At 45.4% G+C, this 10,269-nt stretch overlaps 1 pseudogene; it reads right to left on the bottom strand.

The window, feature by feature from the left end:
- Positions 1-5,811: 5,811 nt before the first annotated feature.
- Positions 5,812-10,269, bottom strand: part of LOC110595986 — a 31,701-nt pseudogene continuing 27,243 nt past the window's right edge.

Here is a 10,269-nt window from a genome sequence, read left to right as displayed (position 1 = left end):
GCTCAGGCAATTCACTCACCTTAGCCTCCCAAAGGCGCGGGATTACAGGCTGAGCCACTGAGCCCAGCTCAAGCTAAAAAAAATAATGGGATTGTGGGAATTGGCAGAGTTCATTTTCGAGAGACAGGTGAGTTCAATCTCGAGATGCTGTCGATGCTGGAGGTGCAAGCTGAGATGCAACTGCACAACTGAAATGCCAGGATGTGGGTGAAGACTGGTCTGCTGACGTGAGGCTGGTGAGGCTGGCATGGGATTCCTCTAGGGCATTTCTGAGCCCCTTGCAGGGAGCACGGGAAAAGGCAGAATGTGATGGCCCGAGCACAGGGGGAGGGCCAGGCCTCTGAAACAGGGCCAGAAAAGGAGCAAGAATGAGAACATTTGTTTTTGTTTTTGTTTTGTTTTGTTTTTTGAGTTGGAGTCTCACTGTCACCCAGACTGGAGTGCAGTGGCCACTCCTGGCCACCGCAGCCTCGACCTGCTGGGCTCCGGCGATCCTTCCGCCTCAGCCTTCCAAGTAGCTGGAACTACAGGCACGCGCTACCACACCCGGCTGATTTTTGATTTATTGTAGAGGTGAGGTCTCGCCAAGTTACCCAGGCGGGTCTCAAACCGGCGGGTTCAGGCAATCCACTCACCTCGGCCTCCCAAAACGCTGAGAACATTTGAGGTGCACCAAGCCAGTGGTTACAGAAAGCAGCCATAGGGTGGGGAAGGGAAGTGCCGAGATCCCTTCTACTCCTTATCCCCTGCTAACTCACCACCACCTTCTGGCCACTCACCCCTGCCTATGTCCAGTCCCGGCCGGAACGCCTCTCACCGCCACCCCTCTCCCTAACAAAGCCCAGAACAATCCCCGTCCCCATTCCCAAACTCCAGATAGCCCTAATGGTGTTTATCTCTGGGCTGATAAGGGTCTAGAGCTGTCTTGGGTGAATAACTTCTGTTTTTCCCAGTATAGGGAGCCAGGGGACACCTTTACAAATTTTTTTTTTTTTTTTTGAGTTGGAATCTCACTCTGTCGCCCAGACTGGAGTGCAGTGGTCGCTCCCGGCCACTGCGGCCTCGACCTGCTGGGCTCCGGCGATCCTTCTGCCTCAGCCTTCCGAGTAGCTGGAATTACAGGCGCACGCTACCATGCCCGGCTGATTTTTTTTTTGATTTGATTTATTGTAGAGATGAGGTCTCGCCGCCCAGGCGGGTCTCGAACCCATGGGCTCAGGCAATCCACTCACCTCAGCCTCCCAAAGGTGCGGGATTATAGGCTGAGCCACGAGCCCGGCTACCTTTACAAATTTACATTCTGCTTTTGGGTAAATAGTAGGAGGGTAGGGAGATTTCCTTCTATCTGCTTCTTCTCAATTGTCTTCACCTCAAAATAACCTGGGTGCCAAATGGCATTTCTGGGAGTGGCATGTTTTGCGATCCTGCCCTGGGAAGGGTGTGCCTTGGGCAAGGCAGCTCTCTGCAGTAGAGGCGGCCTGGAAGGAACCAAGAGTCGAGGCCTGTCTGCTGACATCAATCCCTGCAGCACAGGCAGCCCGCCCTCCCTGAGTGGGCGGGGGGGGGGGTACATCCCCAGCCCACTGGGCATCCCTTCCAGGTGTTCGCCAGGTGCTTTGAATTCTAGGATCTCAGCCCCTGACGAGAGAAGCTGATATCTCGTCCTGGTGAAAATGTTGTCCATTCCCAGAATGCCACCGGCCATGACTCTATCCCCAGACTGTGACTGAGGACTCGGTCCAGTTCTGGCAAGTACATCTCGCCCTTTTCCCAGAGGGCTTCCGTCTTTAACCAGTAAGTACTGGGTGGGAATAACGAGATGGCCCACATTTGTCAGCAAGGCCCAGGTTCTGTGGTCTGGGACAGACGCAACTGCTCGCTCAGCAGGGCGGGACCGTGAGGGAGGCCGGGGGAACTTTCCTTCCTCCCAGCCAGAGCCCTGGGAGGGCTGAGCTGAACTAGAATTGACAGGCACTCCGGTCATGTTTGAACTTGCACAGATGGAATTTTAAGCACATAAAACACCGAAACACTTGTGCCTGAGAGCTAGCTTTAGCAACAGACCTCTGCTGGCCCTATGAGGGCAGAGGAACAGATGAGCCGGTGTCTCAGCAAGACGATGTCTATTTCTGTGCCTGGAGAAATGTGGGCCCCGAGGAAGCACCTATGGAGACATCTTTGTGCTAAGACAGATGACGTGGGGGAGAGGAGAGAAGCCTCCTGAACTTCGAAGTTGGTTCCTCTCAATCCATCCAAACCCAAGAGAGGGACTCTCACTTCCTCTACCGGCACCCTCTCTAGGTCGCTAGGACCACACTTTCCACGAAAATTACTGACTCTGAGACAGTTTCAAAGTGATGGGATTCTCTTTTCAAATGTTAACTGGGGCCAGGCTCTGTGGCTCAGTCTGTCATCCCAGCAGTTTGGGAGACCCAGGCGAGTAGATCGCCTGAGCTCACAGGTTCGAGACCAGCCTGGGCAACTTGGCGAGACTGCATCTCTACTGTAAATCAAAAATTAGCCGTGCATGGCAGCAAGCCCCTGTAGTTCTGGCTACTTGGAAGGCTGAGCCGGAAGGATCGCCGGAGCCCAGCAGGTCGACACTGGGGTGACTGTGAGTGTGCCACTGCACTCTAGCCTGGGCGATGGAGTGAGACTTCGACTCAAAAAAACAAAACAAAATCAACATCAAATATTAACTGAAGTGGGAGAAATGGAAACAGAGATCCTACGTGTGGGTTAAGTCAAACGAGGACTAAACAAACTCAGAGCCCAAACATGTGGCATTCTTGCTGGATTGATGTCCAAAGGAGTTGTGGCCACTGTCAACGCAAGGTCCTCATCAGAAGCTAATGGCAAGTGTGATAGAATTGTTTCATTACACAGGAGGCCACCAGGTGCTTCTTAGCTTCTAGCTGCTTCTTAGCTCCCAGAGACAGCACCATTGGTGCCCTCCAGAATTCAGGAATGGGGGCAGGGCTCGTTCTGGGCTTTGTTGGGAAGAGGGGAGGCAAGAAGGTATTTGGTCCAGAACGGGACACAGGCAGGGGTGAGTGGTCAGGAAGGCATTGGTGAGTTAGCAGGGGATAAAGAGCAGGTGCCCATAACGGATGGTACTCCAGGGGGAGGCTGGGGATCTTTGAGTTTTGATGGCACTACTCCTTTGCTTGGGGTCCATTAGGACCCCACACTCTCCCTACAAGTTCTACAAAGCTCTATCCCTTTTCACTTCTTCTCTCTCCAAGAAGTTTTTTTCTAGTAAAAAGAAGGAGAGGAGAGCTTTGTTCTCAGATTATTTGTGTTCTCCCAAATCTGTTGTATTGCCTAATTTGCACAAGGATGTTTGCCACTGTATTTTGTTTTATTTTATTTCATTTTATTTTATTTCTTTTTGGAGTTGGAGTCTCACTCCATCACCCAGGCTGGAGTGCAGTGGCACACTCACGGCCACCCCAGTGTTGACCTGCTGGGCTCCGGCGATCCTTCCGCCTCAGCCTTCCAAGTAGCTGGAACCACAGGCATGTGTTATCACGTCCGGCTAATTTTTAATTTATTGTAGAGATGGGGTCTCACTAAGTTGCCTGGGCGGGTCTCGAACCCACGGGCTCAGGCAATCCGCTCACCTCGGCCTCCCAAAGCGCTGGGATTACAGGCTGAGCCACTGAGTCCAGCCTATTTTATTTTTTGAGGTGGAGTCTTACTTTGTTGCCCAGACTGGAGTACGGTGGCACACTCACGGCCACTCCAGCATCCACCTCTTGGGCTCCGGCGATCCTTCCGCCTCAGCCTTCCAAGTAGCTGGAACTACAGGTGCACACCACCACGCCTGCTAATTTTTTTTCCTTTTATTGTAGAGCGGTGGGCTCAAGCAATCCACTTGCCTCGGCCTCCCAAACTGCTGGGATTACAGACTGAGTCACTGAGCCTGGCCTGCCACTGTATTTTTTAATGTCATTCTACAAGCCTCCTCTTTTAAAACTTGAAAGCCAAGGGAAAGAACCTCCTTGTTTCTCTCTGGCTGCTGCGTCACCTTCTCCTCGTGGTGAGGAGTAGAGGATGTCCTGGCTGTTTTGCAAATTAGGCAGCAGTGGGGAAGGGGCCATAGTAGCAGGTACTCTTGGGAGAAAAACACATCTGTTAGCAATTGAGAAAAGGATCTCACCACTTTGAAAATGTTTCAGCGTCAGTCATTTTCATCCACCTGTCTGCATAGCTCTCAAAATAATGGTCCATCTACACGACCTTTTCCAGCTTCAGGGTCAGCCTTTTGAGAAAGGCCAGACATCCTATCCATCACTAAGTTGACTGGCCACCATCCTGAAGGTTCTCCAACAGGGAATCTTCGGCCCCAGGTGTGAGTAGGCTAGGGTCACCCAGCTGACCCTGTGACCATCTTAGAAAGGAGCAGTTCCAGGAGGGAGCTGACTCCGGGAAAACCTCCCAGGCACAGACCCTGCTATGGGGCCACAAATGGTCCTTTTCTCCCCTCGGCTAAGCATGATTGAATTTGCTCTCTTTAGCATCAAAGATTGATGATAATAATAAACAAAAACAAAACCATTTTTCTGGGGAAGATGCACAACCTAATCTCAGTTCAGATCCCAGCTCTGCCCCCAACCTAACCTTGGCTCATTTGCTTTAACTCTCTGAATCTTTGTCTTCTTCTGCAAAACAGGGCTGCTCATCCCTGCTACCCAGAATCAACTCCAGCAGAGAATGCAATGCTGGCTCCTGCCCCCACGCACACGGGCGAGGACGCATGGGTTGTTCCGTCAGACCAATGACTCTTAAATTAACCACTCACTGACAGCTGCCCCACTTTACAATCGAACAATGCCATCCACCCACACGCCAGCCCTCTGAGGGCAAACTGAAACCACAGCGGAGCTCACAAACCAAGAAATAGCTCCCGATTCCTTTTCCAAACTTAAAAAAAAAAAATTACAGGCTTGCTTCCCCCTCCTGCCCGTCGCCAGACACTGCACAATACCCCCGCTCTCGGTGGCCTCACCGCCCACGTCTCTGCGCCTTCAGCTCAGTTCCTGCCTCTTCCCGGCCCTTTGTCTGAAATGTTTCCCATTTTCTCCAAATTGCAGTATGCAGCAAAGAATGTGCTCTTTTGTGCCATGCTAAGGGCCCAGAACATTGTACACAGCTTCTTAAATTATAAAACGCAGAATGATCCAGAAAAAAAAAAAAGTATAAGAAATCCTGGATCTGTGGGAAGTTGTATGCATTTACCTTTCTCCAGGCATGTCTTTTAACCTGGTGCACTTTCCAAAGGCAGGAGCCAGCTGGGCACAGTGACTCATACCTGCAATCCCAGCACTTTGGGAGGCTGAGGAGGGAGGATCGCTTGAGCCCAAGATTTCAGGATTAACCTAGGCAGCACAGCCAGACCTCGTATAGATAGATAGATAGATAGATAGATAGATAGATAGATAGATAGATAGATAGATAGATAGATGATAAATAGATAGATAGATAAATCTCTCAATATCTGTCACCCTGGTGAGGTTACTCTTCGAAGTCTCCTGCTTATAATTCCAGGAACTCTGTTATATCATTTCCCATTTATTGTCACCAGAGTACCTCACGGTATTTGAGCCATTTTCTTCCACAAAGGCAGGCACAGTGTCTTGTTTGACTTTGCATCCTCTTTCTTTCTTTCTTTCTTTCTTTTTGGTGTATGTTTTTCTTTATTAAGTCTTACTAATATTCTTGAAGGATCAAATACACAGACTAGTAGGTTACAGTGAAGAAATATTTTGAAGAGTTAAGAAGCCACTAAGATCCTTGCAGGTAATGTCTTCAGTGATGCTTCCTATCTTTATTCTGGGATTCCCAGCTAATATTCAGCCCCTCTAGCTACCACACATGCAGTAAATCCTCATTTGAATCCTTGGAATAATGTACCAACAAAGGAAACATTGTTCGCAAAGCCACCCATGTATCTCCAAGCTTCATTGCATCCCCATGGTTCTCTCGGTCTCCGTGAAGCCAGGTTTTTCTGGACAGTTTCTCATGGTGTCCCTTCTATCTTCCATTGTTTATAGTCTGGAAGTTCCATGTTACTATGACCGTGTTCACGTGCATGCCCATGCGCCCTGTCTGACAGCAGTCTGACCTCTCAGGACTCTCAACTCTCCAGCGGGAGCTCTGCATCCCTCTTTCGTTGCACGGTACCGGGCACCCAGGGAGCACAACAAGCACTGTGGTTAAATCGAAAGAGCCGAAGTGTAACTTGCCACAGTGCCCCGAACTTAGAATGTTCCCTTAGGGATGGAGTGGCTAGTCACTTGGTAGAGATACTGTTACCACTCTCCAGAAGTGATGCTGCGCTCTCGCTTTTCAAAGCAGAGGGAGTGTCTCCAAAAGGTGGAATCAAAGAAAAGATAAACTGCAGACAATAATAAATAGGGGAGGGCCACCTATCCACAGAGAGAATATTATCTAGATAGTTTAAGGATCAAGTTGAATATCCCTACCTGAAACCTCTCTGGAATATCAAAATTGTTCCATCCCTGGAAGAATGGATCTTCGATATTTTATATGCCAAAGAAGATGAACCAAGTTAAGCATGGTGGTGCGAGCCTGCAAGTCCCACTAGACGGGAGCCTGAAGCAGAAGGATCACTCGAGACTAGAAGTTCCAGGCTGCAGTACACGACGATTGCGCCTATGAATAGCCTATGAATAGCTTCTGCGTGCCAGCCTGAGCAACATAGTGAGACTCCATTTCTAACATAAAGGGGAAGAAAAGAAAGAAAAAAAAATGGCTGCAACAGACCTTCCAGTACCAAGGTTCAAGGATTTTGATTCCCTAAAATGGTTTCCTAGTGTTAGTACTAGTTGCTCTGGCTGGCATAACACACTGAGTGGCTTAAACAACATAAATTCATTTTCTCACAATCTGGAGGCTAGTTGTTCATGATCAAGGTGTCAGCAGGGTTCGTTTCTTCTGAGGCTTCTCTCCTTGGCTTGTAGATGGCCATCTTCTCTCTGTGTCTTCAACGTGGTTTTCCCTCTGGGCATGTTTGTGTCCAAATTTCCTCCCCTTATAAGGATAGCAGTTCTATTGAATTAAGGCTGTCTACATATGACCTCATTTTAACTTAATTATCCCCTTAAAGACCCTGTCTCCAACTACAGTCAATATTCTGAGATTCTGGGGGTAAGACCTTCAACATATAAGATCAGGGTGGGGGAACACAATTTAACCAGCAACACTGTCACCATGACTAAATACTAGGCTACTGTATGTGTTCCTACAGGATCCTAGCTACCAACCTGTGACAGAAATGAGCCTTAGGCTCTCACTAAGAATCCTAGTTTCAATAAACTGGCAATACTGGGTAATAATCCATTCATTTAAGGATAGAATATCACCAAGACATACTATAGTAATATGCTGACAGTGGAGATCAAATTTCTATCACCTAGAAAATGAATATACTGATTATATTTATAGGCATGAATGACTTTATTTCCAGCAGTAAAGAGAATACTGATGGTCTATGGTGAGATCTGGTAATAGAAACACACAAAATATCTCTACTGGGTACTCCTAATAAACCATTTACAGAAAGCAAAGAATTGGGTGACTGTGTATGTGATACTTTTAAACATTTTTGGAAATCTTATTAATATGATGAGATTGGTTGGCTGGTCTTAACGTAGCTGGATAAAGTGGTAAAAGAAGACGAAGTGCTTAGGAATTCAAATTGCTAGCTCAAGAGCTACATACATGACCTGAAATCTTCAATATGTCCCTTGAAGGAGACCTTTATCTCCTGTAGCTGCAAAGCTGAGATTGTTGAAAATCACATGCAGAATCTTATCCTGAAACTACTGAATTATACTGCATTTGGAACTCCTAGCCTCACAGGATGTCTATTAAGAGAGAAAAGAGGAAAAGAGGAAACCTGAAGAGAAAGCCTTCGTCTTATCAGAGAACACATAAATAATCGTAAACAGAATGTTGGTAAAATTTGGATGTTTCTATGGTATGAATGTATGTGTCTCTCCAAAATTTATGTGTTGAAACTTAAAACACAAGGTGATGATATTAATAGATAGGGTCTTTGCAGATGGCATGATCCTGTATTATAATAATAATAATAATAATAATAGAGTGAACACAGCGGCTCAGGCCTATAATCCCAGCACTTTGGGAGGCCAAGGTGAGAGGATTGCCTGAGCCCAAGAATTCAAGACCAGCCTAAGCAAACTGGTGAGACCTCATCTCTATAATAAATCACAAAAAAACTAGCCAGGCATGGTGGTGCGCGTTTGTAGTTCCGGCTACTTGGAAGGCTGAGGCGGAAGGATCACCTGAGCCCAGCAGGTCGAGGTTGCGGTGGTCATGAGCGTGCCACTGCACTTCAGTCTGGGCGACAAGAGTGAGACACCAACTCATAAATAATAATAATAATAAGATTTAACCAAAAAGCAGAACTAATGAATTAATTTAGTAAAGTCACAAAATACAATATTGACAGACAAAAATCAGCAGCATTTCATACAACTTGGCTGAAAAAGAAATCAAGAAAATAATCTTATTTATGGTAGCATTAAAAAAAATACCTAGGAAATGGCCAGACATGGTGGCTCACACCTGTAATCTCAACACTTTGAGAGGCCAAGGCAGGAGGACTGCTTGAGCCTAGAAGTTTAAGACCAGCCTGGACAACATAGTAAGACCTTATCTATGAAAAAATTTTAAAATTGACTGGGCATGGTAGCACGTGCCTGTAGTCCTAGTTACTCAGGAGAGCAGATGGAAGAATTGCCTGAACCCAAGAGTTTGAGGCTATGGTGGGCTGTGATTGTCCCACTGCATTCCAGCCTGGGTAACAGCATGAGACCCTGACTCAAAAAAAAAATTGAAAAAAGCACAAATAAATAGAAAGATATTCCACGCTCACACATTATAAGAACTAATATTATTAAAATGTTCATACTACCCAAAGAAACATGCATATTCAATGATATTCCAATATCAAAATCTTAGAGACTTCTTCACAGAAATAGAAAAAAAATCCTAAAATTCATATGAAACCACAAAAGACACTGAATAACCAAAACAATTTTGATAAAGAAAAATCAAGTTGGAGGCATTATACTTTCTGATTTAAAATTATATTACGAAGCTATAGTAAGCAAAACAGTATGGTACTGGAATAAGAACAGACATATAGACCAGTAGAACAGAATAGGGAGCCCAGAAATAAACCTAAACATATACAGCCAACTGATTTTTGACAAGGGTACTAAAAGACAATGAAGAAAGGATAGTCTCTTCAATAAGTGGTGCTAGGAAAATTGGGTTTCCACATGCAGAAGAATGAAATTAGATTTTCATCTTACACCAAACACCATGGATTAAAACTAAAACAACAACAACAACCAAAAAGCCCTAAATGTAAGACCTGAAACCTTAAGACTCCCAGAAGAAAACGAATAAAAATCTTCTGAACATTGGCCTTGGCAATGATTTTTTTGATATCACACCAAAGTTCAGGCTACCAAAGCAAAAACAAATAAACAGGACTACATCAAACTTAAAACCTTCTCTAAAACAAAAAAACACTAAAATGAAACGGCAGCCTCTAGACTGGGAAAAATATTTGCAAACCGTATATCTGTTATGAGGTTAAAATCCAAAATTTCCAAAGACCTCATACAACTCAATAAAAGAAAAACAAATAACCTGATTTGAAAATGGGCAAAATATCTGAATAGGCATTTCTCCCAAGATAACAAATGCCAACAGGTATATGAAAAAGCGCTCAGCATCATTAATCATCAAGGAAATGCAAATTAAAACTACTATAAGATACCACCTCACATCTGTTAGGATTACTATTATCAATAAGTCAAAAGATATCAAATGCTGGCTAGGGTGTGGAGCAAAGGAAACTCTTGTACACTGTTGGTAGGAATGTAGGTTAGTGCCGCTGTTATGGAAAACAGTATGGAGGTTTCCGAAGAAATCTAAACTAGAATGATCACATGACCTAGAAATTCCTCTTCTGGGCATATACCCAAAGGAAATGAGATGACCACCTTGTAAAGATATCTGCACTCCCATGTTCATTACAACATTATCCACAATAGCCAAGATATGGAAACAACTTAAGTGTCCATCGACAGATGAATGGATAAAAAAAACCATGGGGGTCTCTCTCTCTCTCTCTCTCTCTCTCTCTCTCTCTATATATATATCTATATATATGTATATATATATATATATATATATATATGGAAT

The sequence above is a fragment of the Carlito syrichta genome, unplaced genomic scaffold (genome assembly GCF_000164805.1).
Source record: "Carlito syrichta isolate Samal-C Ts95f unplaced genomic scaffold, Tarsius_syrichta-2.0.1 Scaffold305656, whole genome shotgun sequence".
NCBI lineage: Eukaryota > Metazoa > Chordata > Mammalia > Primates > Tarsiidae > Carlito > Carlito syrichta.
The sequence above is the reverse complement of the archived record's forward strand: the minus strand, read 5'-3'. Positions and strand labels throughout refer to the sequence as shown.